Below are 15,047 nucleotides of genomic sequence, written 5' to 3' on the forward strand. Positions count from 1 at the left end.
TTACTATTTACTTTTTTAACTTTTAATTTAATTTATTTAATTTTATCTTTGATTTATTTTATTTAATTTTGAATCTAATTTATTTTAATTTTTAATTGAATTAAATTTTTAATTTTTAATTTAAATTTGAATTTACTTTAGAATTATTTTTATTGAATTAAATTGAAATAAATTATATATATATATATATATATATATATATATATATATATATATATAATTTTTATTTTAATTTGTATTTAATTGAATATTTAATTTTTACATTTTTTTATTTAATCTAATAGAATTTTAATAAATTTTCAGTCAAGACAAATTAGCAAACGTAAAGAAAGAAAACAATTATGTAAAAAATGATCATGCATTGGTGTGGAAACAATATTTGTTCTTGGTGTAACCGCGCCTGACCAATACAGTCTTATTGGTTTAATGATTTTACAATTTATATGTGTTTGAGTAAAATACAGTTTTTGTTTTGTTTGAGAGAAGAAATGAGAGAAGTAGAAGGAAAAAGAAAAAGACAAACATGTTATATTTTATTGTTGTATTTATTGTATTTTATTGTTTTTTTTTGTTACATTTTTTGTTTTGTTCGATTTGTTTTTTTGTTTTTTTTCCCTTTTTAATTCATTTTATTTTTTTATTTTTTTACTCAAAACTGGAACCAATCTAACACAAAATAATAAATAAATAAATAAACAAATAAAAAAAAAGGAAATAACAGACGCAGAAGAAAAAAGCAAAATAAAAGCATATTATCATTTTGTTACTGTATTTCTTGTATTTTGTTATTTTAGTTTTTTATTAAATTCAGTTTTTTATTTATTTTTTATTTTATTAATTTTTTTTTATTCTATTTGTATTTATTTTTATTCAAAACTGGATATAATCTAGCAAAATTAAAGAATTGATTAATTACTGAATTAATTAACAAACAAATTAAGAAACTAATTAAAAGGAAAGAAAATTACATGAAGCAGAATAAAAAAGAAAAAGAAAAACTATTATTCAATTATGTTAATTTTATTACATTTATTGCACTTTATTATTTTAGTTTGTTTATTTTATTTTATAAAATAATTTATTTTAATTGGATTTATCATTTTTTATTTTACTTGTGTTTTTGGTTTCCTTTTAATTTAATTTAATTTTTATTTAAAACTGGAACTACTCTTACAACAAGTAAATAAGTAAATAATAAGTAAGTAAGTAAATAAATAAATAAATGGATAAAATGTATTTTCCTTCGGCTTAGTCCCTTTATTCATCAGTGGTTGCCACATTGGAATGAACCGCCAACTTATAGCATATGTTTTACGCAGCGGATGCCCTTCCAGCTGCAACCTAGTACTGGAAAACACCCACACACACACACTTATACACTACAGTCAGTTAAGTTCATCAATTCCCCTATAGCACGTGATTGGACTGTGGAGGAAACCGGAGCACCCAGAGGAAACCCATGCCAACACAGGGAGAACATGCAAACTCCACACAGTAATGTCATAATTAAAAATAAAGGAACTAATTAAAAGGAGAGAAATGACTGGAGCAGAAGATAAATAGTTGTATAAACCGCTTCTATAAAGATTTCATAAAAAGTGCACGTCTATTGATAAAGCAGTAAAGCAGACGTGACGTGGAACAGGACGGGCTTTCAGAAAGATTACCAGCAGCAGAAATGACGGACGCTAATGGCAGCTGCTATTCTAGGACAATAATCGCTGGGAAATGACTTAAGAAAGCCTGAAGATAGGCAAGATTTCCCTCTCGCTCCCGATTCTACTTATTTCCCTCTTCACAACCTCCACCGGCGTCACACGAGAGCCCAGACAATTTATATGCTGAGTGGAGTCTCAAATTCTTTTTCATCAGCACACGCGCACACACAAAGAGACGGTTTGCACTCTTCACGCATTCTCGCTCCGGTAAAACAGCCTGGAAATTAAAGCAGTAATGTTATTTCTTCCCTGTCATCTCCTTCTAGCATTTCTACTCCTTTCTCCTGACATCATATGTGTTTTAAATATTGATCGAATTAATGCAGCGGCTCACATCCGGAAGCAGGAGCGTGTCACAACACCGCAAATTTACAGCGTTAAAAAGCCCAACGCCGACTGCTATAAATTATAAGGCGTCTGATTAATATTCAGGTGCCATCCAGGGAATATAATCCTATGCTATTCGTTTTCAGCGCCATTGCACAAGTTCCCATAACTCATGCCAAAACTGAATCAATAAATCATGACTCATGGCAGCTATATGGAGGCCAAATATTGTGCGGCCACTAGGAAGCCTTTCAGGAGGTTATTTGCCACAGATGGATCAAATAGTGCCGTATGTTGAGCGGTGACACGAATGCGGGACCACCCACCACATTTCAAAGGCCTCACGCTGAAGTCAACAATGATATAACGTTGTGTATGACCCGTCACAATAATCATGTTAGCAGCGTGTGTCGGCTCAGAATCTGCTTCAATAGACAGTGCTGTTGTAGTGCTGGCAAGCTATTGATCACATCCAAGATTAAAGCTTGTATTTACATCATATGCAAGTATGTACTGTGTATATATACCGCTGAATAGGAATTACTCGCCCTCCTTTAAATTTGGTTTTCCTTTTCTAATATTTCCTGAATGATGTTGAACAGATTCAGGACATTTTCACAGTATTTCCTATAATATTTTTGCTTCTGGAGAAAGTCTGATTTCTTTTATTTTGGCTACAATAAAAGCAGTTCTTAATTGTTTTAAACCCATTTAAAGGTCAATATTATCAACCCAGGCTCATTGTGGAAACGTAGTCCCACGGACATTTCTGGAAACCGCGGAATACATCCCGGTATGTACGGCTGCAGTTTTTGTTTTTGCGAATCTGCGAGAGGCCGCTGTTGTGCGCTTTCGCACCTCAGACGCCTCTAGCGAGTGCGGTTCGCGCCCGCGCTGTTCTTGCGTGAACCCACCAGAGGCCGCTGTCCGACTGACCGGATGATTGACTGCACAACCGGCCAATCGGCCGACCCGCCCTCCTCCTTCCCTGAACCCAACCAATTTTACCGATCGACCCGTCCGCCCGCTCGCTTCCCTAAACCCAAGCAACAGTTTACAAAAGCCGTCCAAAAAAAGAAAAGCCCTGATTTTTTTTTTCTACCGCGTTTTCGGATTTCACCGTGTTCTCACCCTTTTACGAAACTCGTTCACTTAATTTTTGGGATTCTGTTTTTGTCTTACCTGATTGCTGGAACCGCTCTTCCCCGGACTTGAAACCGATCGCCATGATCGACTCCTCTCTGCATCTCGAGCCTGCTGACGTACACACTGAGCTGAGTGAACAAACGGATTGCACCGGGGAAGCCCTCCACAAGAAGGTAAGCAGTCAGCCGGCAAGCGCGAAAGGGAACAGCGTCACACCGCCCCGTAGCGTTCGCTTGAAAAAAATAAACGCAGCCGTACGTACCTCCTGGGGCGTATTCTGCTGTCTCCAGAAACGTCCGCGGGACTACGTTTTCAGAATGAGCTTGGGTTGAATATTATTCACCCCCATAAGCAATATTAGTTTTGGATTGTCTCCAGAGCAAACCACTGTTATACAATGACTTGCCTAATTACCCTAACTTTACCCTAATTAACATTGAAGCTTGGCTTTTAGGTCAAGGGAAGCTTATTTCTATAGGACATTTCATACACATTGGTAATTCAAAGTGCTTTACATAAACAGGAATAAAAAAAATAGAATAAGAAAATAAAATAACAAAAACAGGTGTTCAAGAGGTTATAAAGGAATGAAAAAGTAAAGAAAGGCATTATAGTGCGATCTGTTGGACGTAGTACAGTGCTCATTCAGTAAAGGCACAGCTAAACTAGGTCCTGTTTCAGAAAGGAGGTTAAGTGAAAACTCAGAGTATGTTAACCCTGAATTATGAGAAACTCTGGGCGGGTATAGAAAATGTGGGCCGGTATGTTTTGCACCGGAACGCCCGCCCCCCACCAATGTGTTCTTGAGACAGAAACAACCCCCCCCCCCCCCCCCCCGCCCCCCTTTTGTATTTTCCAAGACCGTCACATAACGTCAATAATTCAATTTATTTGTAAATGGCGCCTTTCTAGACACCCAAGGTCGCCTTACAATAAGCATCAGCAGACAAGCTAAACAAATTAAACATTACTAAAAACAATCATTGACCAAACAAGTTAAAACACAGTAGCGAATATAAAAGAACACAATAAAAACATGATAAAAAATTGTAAGGTAAAAGCCTGCTCAAGAAGATGGGTCTTTAGACGGGATTTAAAAGTGTGAAGACTATCACTGCTCCTAAGATCTAGGGGAAGTGAGTTCCATAGCCGAGGAGCCATAGAGCTAAAGATCTGTCTCTCATTGTGCTCAATCGAGTGCGAGGTGGTACCCGGGTGGAGTTGTTGGCTGATCTAAGGGTACGAGAAGGGGTGTAGATATGGAGAAGTTCAGTGAGATATTGATAAGCGAGATTATGAAGTGCCTTGAAAGTTTGAAGTAATATTTTAAAATCAATTCGATACTTTACTGGAAGCCAGTGAAGCCGACAGAGGAGTGGTGTGACATGCTCGTAAGATGGGGTCCTAGAGATGAACCAGTTGGATAGATCCTTTCTGAGGTGCACCCAGCTCTGAAACTGAACCTGGATGATGGAGGCTTTCAGCAGTGCTTCTGACTGAGTCGAGCCCAGTTTGATGAGCTGTTGTGGGTGTAGGCGGGAGGATTTTCCCCCGGGACACCAAAAACAGGTGCTACATCATAATCACAGCCCTGCAAGAGAAAGCTCCTGATTGGTTAAAGTGGTGTGAATATCCCCTGAAGTTCAGATTTTCAAACTCAAGCATTTCGGACGAAACACGCGTTAAGTGCGTCAATTGCGCAAAACGCTCTACTCATGCTGCTGCATTCGCACGGATTGCGTCTTTCGCGCAGCCTCATTCACGCGTATCGCATTGCAGGATGTCTATTCACGTCTTAGCATTGGCTTAACATGTCAATAACTCGCGCTTGATGCTTCTTCTGCGTCTGATGTGAATGCAACATTACTCAAAAGTCAGTTACTATGGTCACTTTCTCTGTGAACCTAACCTAGTCAGGAGCAGGGTTTATTCTCTAAACTCGATGTTTCTCTCTGTCTCCTCCTCTTCTCACCTTAGCCTTACATTCCCATCCACCTGTTTTTAATGCTCATTTTGGAGATGCAATAAACTCAAGCTTGACATCATTTTTAATTTCGGCATGAACTCTCCCTTTAACATGCTATGTACCCTCCTCAGCGTGAAATCAGAACAGCCTCTATCCTCTTAGTGCTCTGTTTCTAAGCATGATGCGAGGTGACAGCATTGAAACAGGTGGAATTACTGTCAAAGCAGCGCGTGATGTCTTCTGACAAACCTATGAAGCTGTAATCCGTCCTGTTTCAATCAATAATATAAGGAATTCTATGGAAGTCAATGGTTGCAGGTTTCCAGCATTCTTATCAAATGCCAACAGAACAGAGGCAACAGTTTACACTGTGTATTAGTTAATGCATTAGTTAATTAACAGAGTGAATTAAGATTGAACAACACATCTGTTAAGCATCACTTAATCATTGTTAATAATCACTTAACATATATTGGTGTGTTATTTAATCAACACATGCTCATTGTAGATGTGTAGCCCTGTATACATTTAGATAGATCACGAATTATGTAGCCAAAAGTATGTATGGCAGCATTTTGTTTTTAAAACGAACAATACGGGGTGGTATGATGCTGTTCCTTTTCACTCTTAGTTGATCGCTTATGGACGGCTTTTCCACTGCTACCAGTTTGCCCAGTGGCTCGGCATGTACGTCAGTTGACTTGTGACATGGACCTTCAGCTTTGAGTCTAGCAAAGAACGGTTCCAGAATGCAGGTAAAACAAAACAAAAAAAACATAATAAACATGGTGAGAACATGGTAAAATCATGAAAATGTGGTAAAATCAGGTGGCTGCGATGGCTTTTCTTTTTCTGGATCGCTTTTAAAGACACTATCGATTGGGTTTAGGGAAGGAGAAGGGTGGGTCAGTCGATTGGTCAGTCATTAGAGCGGCCTCTGGTGGATCTAATGGCCCGTTTCCACTGAGTGGTATGGTACGGTACGGTTTGGTACGCTTTTACGGCCGTTTCCACTGTCAAAAGGCGAACCGAACCAAACCATACCGTACCACTTTTTCAGCACCCTTTCGAAAGGGTCCCAAACACAAGAAAGGGTAACAAAAGGCGCTATTGGTTTACAGAGATACGTCATTCGCTTGCGCAACAAGCCAGAATGTAAACAAAGGACCCGCCATGTTTAAAATACACAACGAGAGATTACTTGTGCTCGCCGCGCGTCTATATCTGCAATAACAAACTTCTTGAGCTGATTATAATAACGTGCGCTTGATTATTGACGTGCTTTGGAAACCCGATCATGTGAGAAGCTGACAAACGCGAGAGTGACACATTCAGAAAGAAAAGGACAAACTCGAGAGTGGAGCGCGGAAAAAAGGGGAGGCCAAGGAGCACGTTATTTCCTCAGCAAACGTGAACAAACTGCCTTGTTTTAATTATTATCATCACCTTTTGGACTAATATGAACTGGGATTGATGGAGTGACTCTCTAACAGAGGCTTCATGTGCTGCTGAAGATTACAGACAGATGAGAGGTTTTCACTGACTGTAGCCTGTACTTTGTGTTGTTTTGAACCTAATTAAGGGCGGAAAGTTTGCTGTGTGTAGTTTTTCTGTAGTTGGTAACATATCGGAGACTGTAAAAGGCTGTATGAGTTCATATATGTTCATTTATTTATTTATTTTATATAATTACAGACGTTACAGTAGGCTGTCGCAGTTTCGCACTGTCATTGATCTGCAGTTATAATCAAATCATGTTCAAAGAAATGTTAGTAATAAACATTTATACACATGTATTTATGTGTATAAAGCGTCTGTTTTGTGAGAAGTGCTTCTCATATGATATGTGAGCGACCTGTGCAGCTTTATTGTAGACGTTTTCTCGAGCGAGCATGACGTCGACTGAAACTTTGTCATACACCACGCCCACCAAAAGGGGACCCTTGCTAGTGGAAACGCATGCCTGATAAAGGTGACCCGTACTGACCCGAACTGTACCGTACCAGTCAGTGGAAACAAGCCATAAATGAAATCAGCGGACGCGAGTGGCACTCTTGAGAGAAGTTTGAGATCTGAAAAAGCGTAAACAGCGGCCTCTGGTGGATTTGCGAAAACAAAAACTGCAAAAAACATAGCTCCTGGGACATATTTGGTGTTCTCCAGAAATGTATATAGAGGTACGTTTTCTGAATGAGCCTGGGTTGTATTTAATACGTGAGTTAACATGAACTAATGGTGAACAACGACTATTCAGCTTTACATAATCTAATGTTAACTTCTCTTGTTCTAATACACCATTATCGTAAAATGTTACCAACTCAAGCTTGATAATTTTTAAAATTCTGCATGAACTCTCCCTTTAACATGCTATGCCTCAGCATGAAATCAGAACAGCCTCTATCCTCTTAGTGCTTTTTTTCTAAGCATGATGCGAGCTGACAGCATTGAAACAGGTGGAATTACTGTCAAAGCGGCGCGTGATGTCTTCTGACAAACCTATGAAGCTGTAATCTGTCCTGTAGAGTCTCTGAAGGTTAGCCGTCCAGAAAAGCAGGACTGCATGATGTTTTTCCTCCTCCACCTCTGAGGACACAACATCTCCCAAGCTTTCCTTCCGGCCGTCATTTCAGCGCTGGATCGGATGCCAGGTTGATATTTCAGCGTGTGTTTGGTGACATTTGTCTGACTGAGTGCAGATGGCGGGGACAGGTAGTGGCAGAGGGAGAAAAAGAGCTGTCATCTCTCCGGTTATCACAGCGGTGTGCAGATTTCCAAATGCCCTCTTTTTCTTCAGGGTATGTATTAAGTGTAATGGTGTGACATGGCAGTTTGGAGCTGCAGGAGAGCCACTTTTTCCAGTGCTCTGGGTTTTCTGCTCGCCAGTAAGATCTCAAACAGACGACTTGAAAGACAAATGGACTCTGACATTTAACAGGAGAAACACAGAATGGTGTCAGAATTTCCTCTCCGGGCGGCCGCTGTGGAGAGAGCTGCATTGGAGCAGATTTTTATAAGAGCACTTTAGACTTGTTAGAGCGGGTTTTTAGGCAAGCAAAATTGTTGTGATTTTATTTAAAGTGACATTTTTTCTGCGCTCTCTTTAGCTGTTTTGATATATATTTGAAGACAAAATTGGTGGCATTGCAGCTCAGGCGTTAGCACAGAAAGAAGGTCGCTGGTTCGAGTCCTGGCTGGGCCAGTTGCCGTTTCCTTCAGGTGCTCCAGTTTCCCTCACAGTGTTGCGTTGGCAGGTGTGTTTGTCTGTGTGTGTCTGTCTGTCTCTCTCTCTCTACATCTCATAACACCCGCAGGCCCCGCCCTAACTACACAGGCAACGTGCCCTGGGATTGGATGAAGTGACCCAGGGCGTCCTTTAAGACAGTGGTCCCCAACCAGTGGCGTAGCGCAAAATGCGGAGGCCCCCCTGCAGGGATCGCTGACGGGGCCCCCTGATGAAGTGGGGGGAATACGTCATACGTCAATTTGCATATCACTGACGTCATCACGTTTTACCGTTTCTGTTTGTTTTACAGCCTATGGTTAATAAAGGGGTATTTATAATTGCACTACACTTTATATAAGCATGTTTATTTAACTAAATGTATTGCTGTTTGATTACAGTATGTCATTATAGATGTGTAGTGAATGTGCAGTAATCTCTCATATGTAATAAACTCAGACAAGTTCAGAAACTGTCACTAATATCTGTGATCGTGAACAAGAAAAGAAGAAATGGTCCAATTAAATTGTTAAAATAAAGTAGAAGTAGATCGGTTTGACTGTACAAGGGAAATACCTTCACACTGCCTGTGCTAAATCATTTGTCGTCACTATGCAGAGGGGTGATCTGCTCTCGGGCTGCAGGTGGGAGAGGCTGCTGTAGAGGACTGACTGGGCCGCCTGTTAGTGCTGAGGCGGGGGAGGGGCCAGCGGCATCACACGCAGCTCGTTGAGAAGAGTAGGGTCACGGTACAGTATGGACAAATGACAGTCTAAAAAAATCTCCAATAACACACAAAAAAGTTGCTAGATTTGTCGCTAGGGGGATCTGAAAAGTCGCTAAATCTAGTGACAAAGTCGCTAAGTTGGCAACATTTGCGGCAAGCAATCAGAATAAAGTAGTCCACCGCTTGAGAGGTGTTCAGAGAACACAGACCTGTGAACTTTGGTTCCGAGTTCCGACCACAGTTGTTCCCAAGAGTTAATTGAAACCCCCTCAGGGCCACCCGGGTGGCCCGGTACCAATTGTTCCACGTACCGGTACTGGTCCACGGCCCGGTGGTTGGGGACCCCTGCTTTAAGATATGTAAAAACAGAAAAACATACAGCCATTACTTAAAAAGCTAGGATCCTGTTGGAGCCGGGAATAGGGTGATGTTGCATCATATCTCATGATGACTATGGATAAGGAACTGTATGTAGCTCGATCAACCATCTCTGCTGTAACAATAAACTGCTTCAACATGAGAACTTCGAAGACCTCAACTTCTTTTCTGAAACTTAGGGTGCGTTCACACCTGTGAATGGATTCAGTTGTTCTGAAACAGAGATTACAAATGCTACAGTGTTGCTCTTTGCTCTTGGAGCGGTTCGCTTACACACTGCAAAGTTTCTAATCGGACCAAAAGAGCTAAAACAAGTCACGTATGAGTAAACTCTCTTCACATTGGTCAGAGTTTATTTTGCAGCATCCCGCTCAGCTGTCAGGAGAGGAGGTGGTTTGGTGGTGATTGACAGGGTGCGCGTGCGACGTGTCTGGAGAGAAGCGGTGGGGAGGGGTGAGAAGGGTGCGCGACGATGCCTATTTGAGGACCGGAAGGGAGATGCGAGATTACCGGGAGATCATCACTCGTTTGCGGGCATCTGGAGACTCGCGAAACTTCCCGCCCTACTCATAATTCTCTCTTCATATAGCCGTATGCCTATTACATATCCATAAAACACTGTGATATAACCGCGCTCGGATCATATCGCTTTCTCACTGTAATCGATCCGCTCCAGAGTTTGTTTCAATCGAGCCGAGACCACCTCATTTAAGCGATCTCGGAGCGATTGTTTTGGCGCGGATCCGAGAGCGATTAGTGTTTTCACATATGCCAAACTAACCGCGCTAACTGGGCAAACGAGACCGGTTCCCAAACAAAAGTGTAGGTGTGAAAGCACCCTTAGAAGATGTTTGTCGAGATCCAGCGCAAACTTTCCTCTACAATGACAGCACATAATATTAGACTAGACCAGTGGTTCTAATCGTTTTTCATCAAATACCACCACGGAAAAAAATTGTCTTTGCAAGTACCACCATAATGAGCAGTTTTGAAATACAGTAGCGTATTAGGTCTAGTAAAGCAGCTTAAGCTCTGTACAGTTTAAAAAAGAAATAACTCCTGGTTTGTTAGCACCTGGAAATGTTGCCTAGACCTCATAAATATAGGCTTTATGTCATCATATTCGTATATAAATCATTTTTGAAAATTTCTTTAAATATATGTAGCATGTACATATTACATATTTGATTCATCCGCGTACCACTAGAAGGAAGCCTGCGTACCACTAGTGGTACACGTACCACAGTTTGAGAACCACTGATATTCTTCAAGATACTAGTGTTCAGCTTAAAGTGACATTTAAAGGATTCACTAGGTTGATTAGGGTTAATTAGGGTAATTAGGCAAGTCATTGTATAACAGTGGTTTGCTCTGGAAACAATCCAACACTAATATTGCTGAAAGGGTAAATAATATTGACCTGAAAATGGGTTTAAAACAATTAAAAACTGCTTTTATTCTAGCTAAAATAAAATAAAAAAGACTTTCTCCAGAAGAAAAAATATTAGAGGAAATACTGTGAAAAATTCCTGAATCTGTTAAATATCATTTGGAAAATATTAGAAAAAAAAAATTCACAAAAGGGCGAATAATTTTGACTTCAACTGTAGTAAATGTGTTTAAATGACTAATACATTCATTCAGATATTTTACAATGAATGAACAAATGAATAATAATACAGTATTTACTAAATTACCGTATTGTTTTTCTCTGGGTCAGTATGGCCACATGTTTTCAGATCTGCTTTTTCTATTGTTTGTTATGGACACTTCTGTTCTCCACAAGGCAACCGTCTCCTCTTGGAGGAAACATCCCACAACAGACTGCATGGTAATTACACAAAAGAAACTAATCAGCTGGAACATTGTGCCTTAATTAGCTGACCAAAATGATTGGAGAACGTGCCCGAAGGGTCATGGTCTGCTGGAGTCCCACCGCTCTCCTTTCCAAACCTTCCCGGTGGGTTTTTCACAATGTATATTATTTTTAATTAAACTTGTATGTATGCATATATGGTATTTTGTTTTATTTTATCATTTTTGTTTAATTTAATTAATTTAATTTATTTTGTATTTCATTTATTTTATATTTATTTATTTATTTTAAAATTAAATATTTTATTTATGTATTCATTTCTTATTTTCTTTTTCTTTTCTATTTTCTATTATTATTATTATTATTATTATTATTATTATTATTATTATTATTATTATCATCATTTTATTTATTTATTTATTTATTTATTTATTTTTAATTACTATGTATTTTATTTTATCTTAAGCTGGACCGGATGAGAGATTTTAAAAGTGTATTGAATTTATTTTATTTTTTGCATTTATGCTCTTAAAGTTGGACTAGATGAGGCATTTCAAAATATTTATTCTATTTATTTATTTATTTATTTATTTTATTTTTTCATTCATAAATGCTCCTAAAGCCAGACCCAATGAGAAATGAAAAAGCAGCCCAGGAAAGCTCCATCAGATCTTCCAGTTGGCAAGCACTCTGTCTTTTCTGTTCTGTTTCTATTTTCTTTCTTTATTTTATATTTTAAACATTTATTTTATTTAATGTATTTTATATTTATTTTATTTCCCAATTTATATTTTGCTTATGTTATTTTTTTCCATTATTATTATTATTATTATTATTATTATTATTATTATTATTATTTTTATTATTATTATTATTATTCCCAAAGATTGAGGCTAGAAGGACATTCACTGCGTAAAACATATGCTGGATAAGACCCCAGATTAATAAAGGGACTAAGCCGAAAAGAAAATTCGAACGAACAAATGAATAAATAATATTAATTATTTAATAATAATAATAATAATAATAATAATAATTATTATTATTATTATTATTATTATTATTATTATTATTATTATTATTATTATTATTATTATTATTATTAATTTGCAAAAAAATATGTTATTTTTTTATTTTATATGCTGGACAGGCATTTTAATATTTTTTTTCTATTTTATTAGTTTTTTTTATTTATTTTTAGCCTGGACTAGCAGAGGCATTTAAAATTTTCATTTTTATTTTTTATTTTTTTTATTTATTTATTTTAATTTTATTTTATTCAAGCATTACGGTGGCGCAGTGGGTAGCACAATCGCCTCATAACAAGAAGGTTGCTGGTTCAAGCCCTGGCTGAGTTGGCATTTCTGTGTCCAGTTTGCATGTTCTTCCCGTTTCCTCCTGTTTCCCCCACAGTCCAAAGACATGCGGTACAGGTGAATTGAATAAGCTAAATTAGCCCTAGTGTATGTGAGTGTGTGGGTGTTTCCCAGTGTTGGGTTACGGCTGGAAAGGCATCCACTGCGTAAAACATATGCTGGATAAGTTGGCGGTTCATTCCGCTGTGGAGAAAACAGACTAATAAAGGGACTAAGCCAAAAATAAAATAAATGAATGAATAAATGAATTGCTGGAATTGAAGCTGGAATGGATGAGGCATTTAAAAATGTTATTTTATTTTATTTTTGCATCCATGCTCCTAAAGCCAGACCGGATGACACATGAAACAGCAGCCCAGGAAATCTCCATCAGATCTCCGTCTGCTATTAGTGAGATGGAGATATTTTAAGGTTGGCGAGTGCTCTGTCTTTTCCCTCCGAATGCAAATGGCGATGGCGAGAGGTCAGCTAATCCATTCTAATCAACTTTGCTGCAGCACTTTAGGAATTCATTAGTAAACAACTGGAGGGAAAATGCATCTCAACAACGCCGAAATAGCCTTGATTACCATTCACAGGGATTTGCTTTGGACACTCGTGTTAGGTGTGAGATAAAGAGCTTGATTAACACATAGCCGGAGGGTCTCCTCCATTCAAAACAAACAAAAAAAAGGAGATATAGGATTTTTTTCATCAATTTCAGACACAACAAAAAACAATGACGACGTGTCGTGTTCACTGACTCCATCTAAACTTTGTTGAAAACTTGTTGTATTTAACATTTGATTTAAAAAAAAGTAAATAACACAACACACAACACACAGTCTTTTAATATATGCAACACCATCAGAAAAATTCAGTTTAATAATAATATGAATAATAATAATAATAATATTAAAAATAATAATAATAATAATATATAATAATAATTATTATTATTATAATAATTATATTAACAACAATGATAATAAAGATAATAATAATAATAATAATAATAAGTATTATTATTATTATTATTATTATCACATTAGAAGTAAAAAAAAATTGAAATATATATTTTTATTTATACAAATATAAATAATATTCATATAACAATTATCCAAATATATGTAACACCATAAGACAAATTAAGTTTAATAATAATAATAATAATAATAAATAATAATAATAATAATAATAATAATAATAATAATAATAATAATAATAAATAATAATAATATTAACAACAATGATAATAAAGATAATAATAATAATAATAATAATTATTATTATTATTATTATTATTATTATTATTACTATTATCACATTAGAAGTAAAAAAATGTAAATATATATATTTTTATTTATATAAATTTAAATAATATTCATATAACAATTCTCCAGAACCGTCTCTATACATTTTAAAAATATTTCCTCTAGATTTTCCTAAAACATTTCACTGCAGAATAACTGGACTTTCTTATTACTTTTCTCAATGAAATCATGTCATATTCTTGCAGATCTTGTCTTTTAGGGTCACAAATAAATCTATCTGCTCTATGAAGTAAAATGATTGTGGTCGCTGCAACGGCACACTTGGGGTTTGTTTCATCCCACAAATGCCAATAAATCCTGTGATTATTATTAATGATTTTTTGCACCACATTGATTGGTTGCCGTCTTGTTATTCCACATTAGGACGGAGACGAGGCTGGTTATGTGTGACCCTTGAGAGCCGCAAACAAAGTTTCAAAGTTAAAGTTGCACGGCTTATAAAATTGAACAGGATTTACCAGACTGACGCGTGCTGACAGCCGAATGGGCTTAGGTTAACACTGCGGTTCAGACGGGAATGAGTGTGTGTGTGTGTGTGTGTGTGTGTGTGTGTGTGTGTGTGTGTGTGTGTGTGTGTGTGTGTTTGACACCAACAATGACTATTTGAAGGCAGTGCTAAAGCACTCATAAAACATGACCTTGTAGCACAGAACTTTGCACTGTTTGCAGATACACGTGGAAACAGTCAATTACTGTACTTTATTAAACTACACTGTGTGCAAAGCAGAATCATTTTTATTAAACACCTCCGGGACAGTGCATCTCTCTCTCTCTGAATATTAAATCCAGTCCTCCTGGTGAACACTCTGGTTTATTTCTGCAGGAGTGGATTGGAAATGATTGGAATAAATGTTGTTGTGTTTGTTTCTGAGTTTAAAGTGTATTTGCTAAATGCTCAGTTGCAGAAGAGTTATATTACAGCTCTCAGTGATGCTTATAGAGGAGGATTTTTCTGCCAGCAAAATTTATATAGCGAGGGTTACAGACATTAATAACATGGTATAAGTCAAAGTGGATGGATGGATGCATGGATGAACGGACAGACGGATGAATAGAACGA

The sequence above is a fragment of the Danio rerio genome, chromosome 14, assembly GCF_049306965.1.
Source record: "Danio rerio strain Tuebingen ecotype United States chromosome 14, GRCz12tu, whole genome shotgun sequence".
Classification (NCBI taxonomy): Eukaryota; Metazoa; Chordata; class Actinopteri; order Cypriniformes; family Danionidae; genus Danio; species Danio rerio.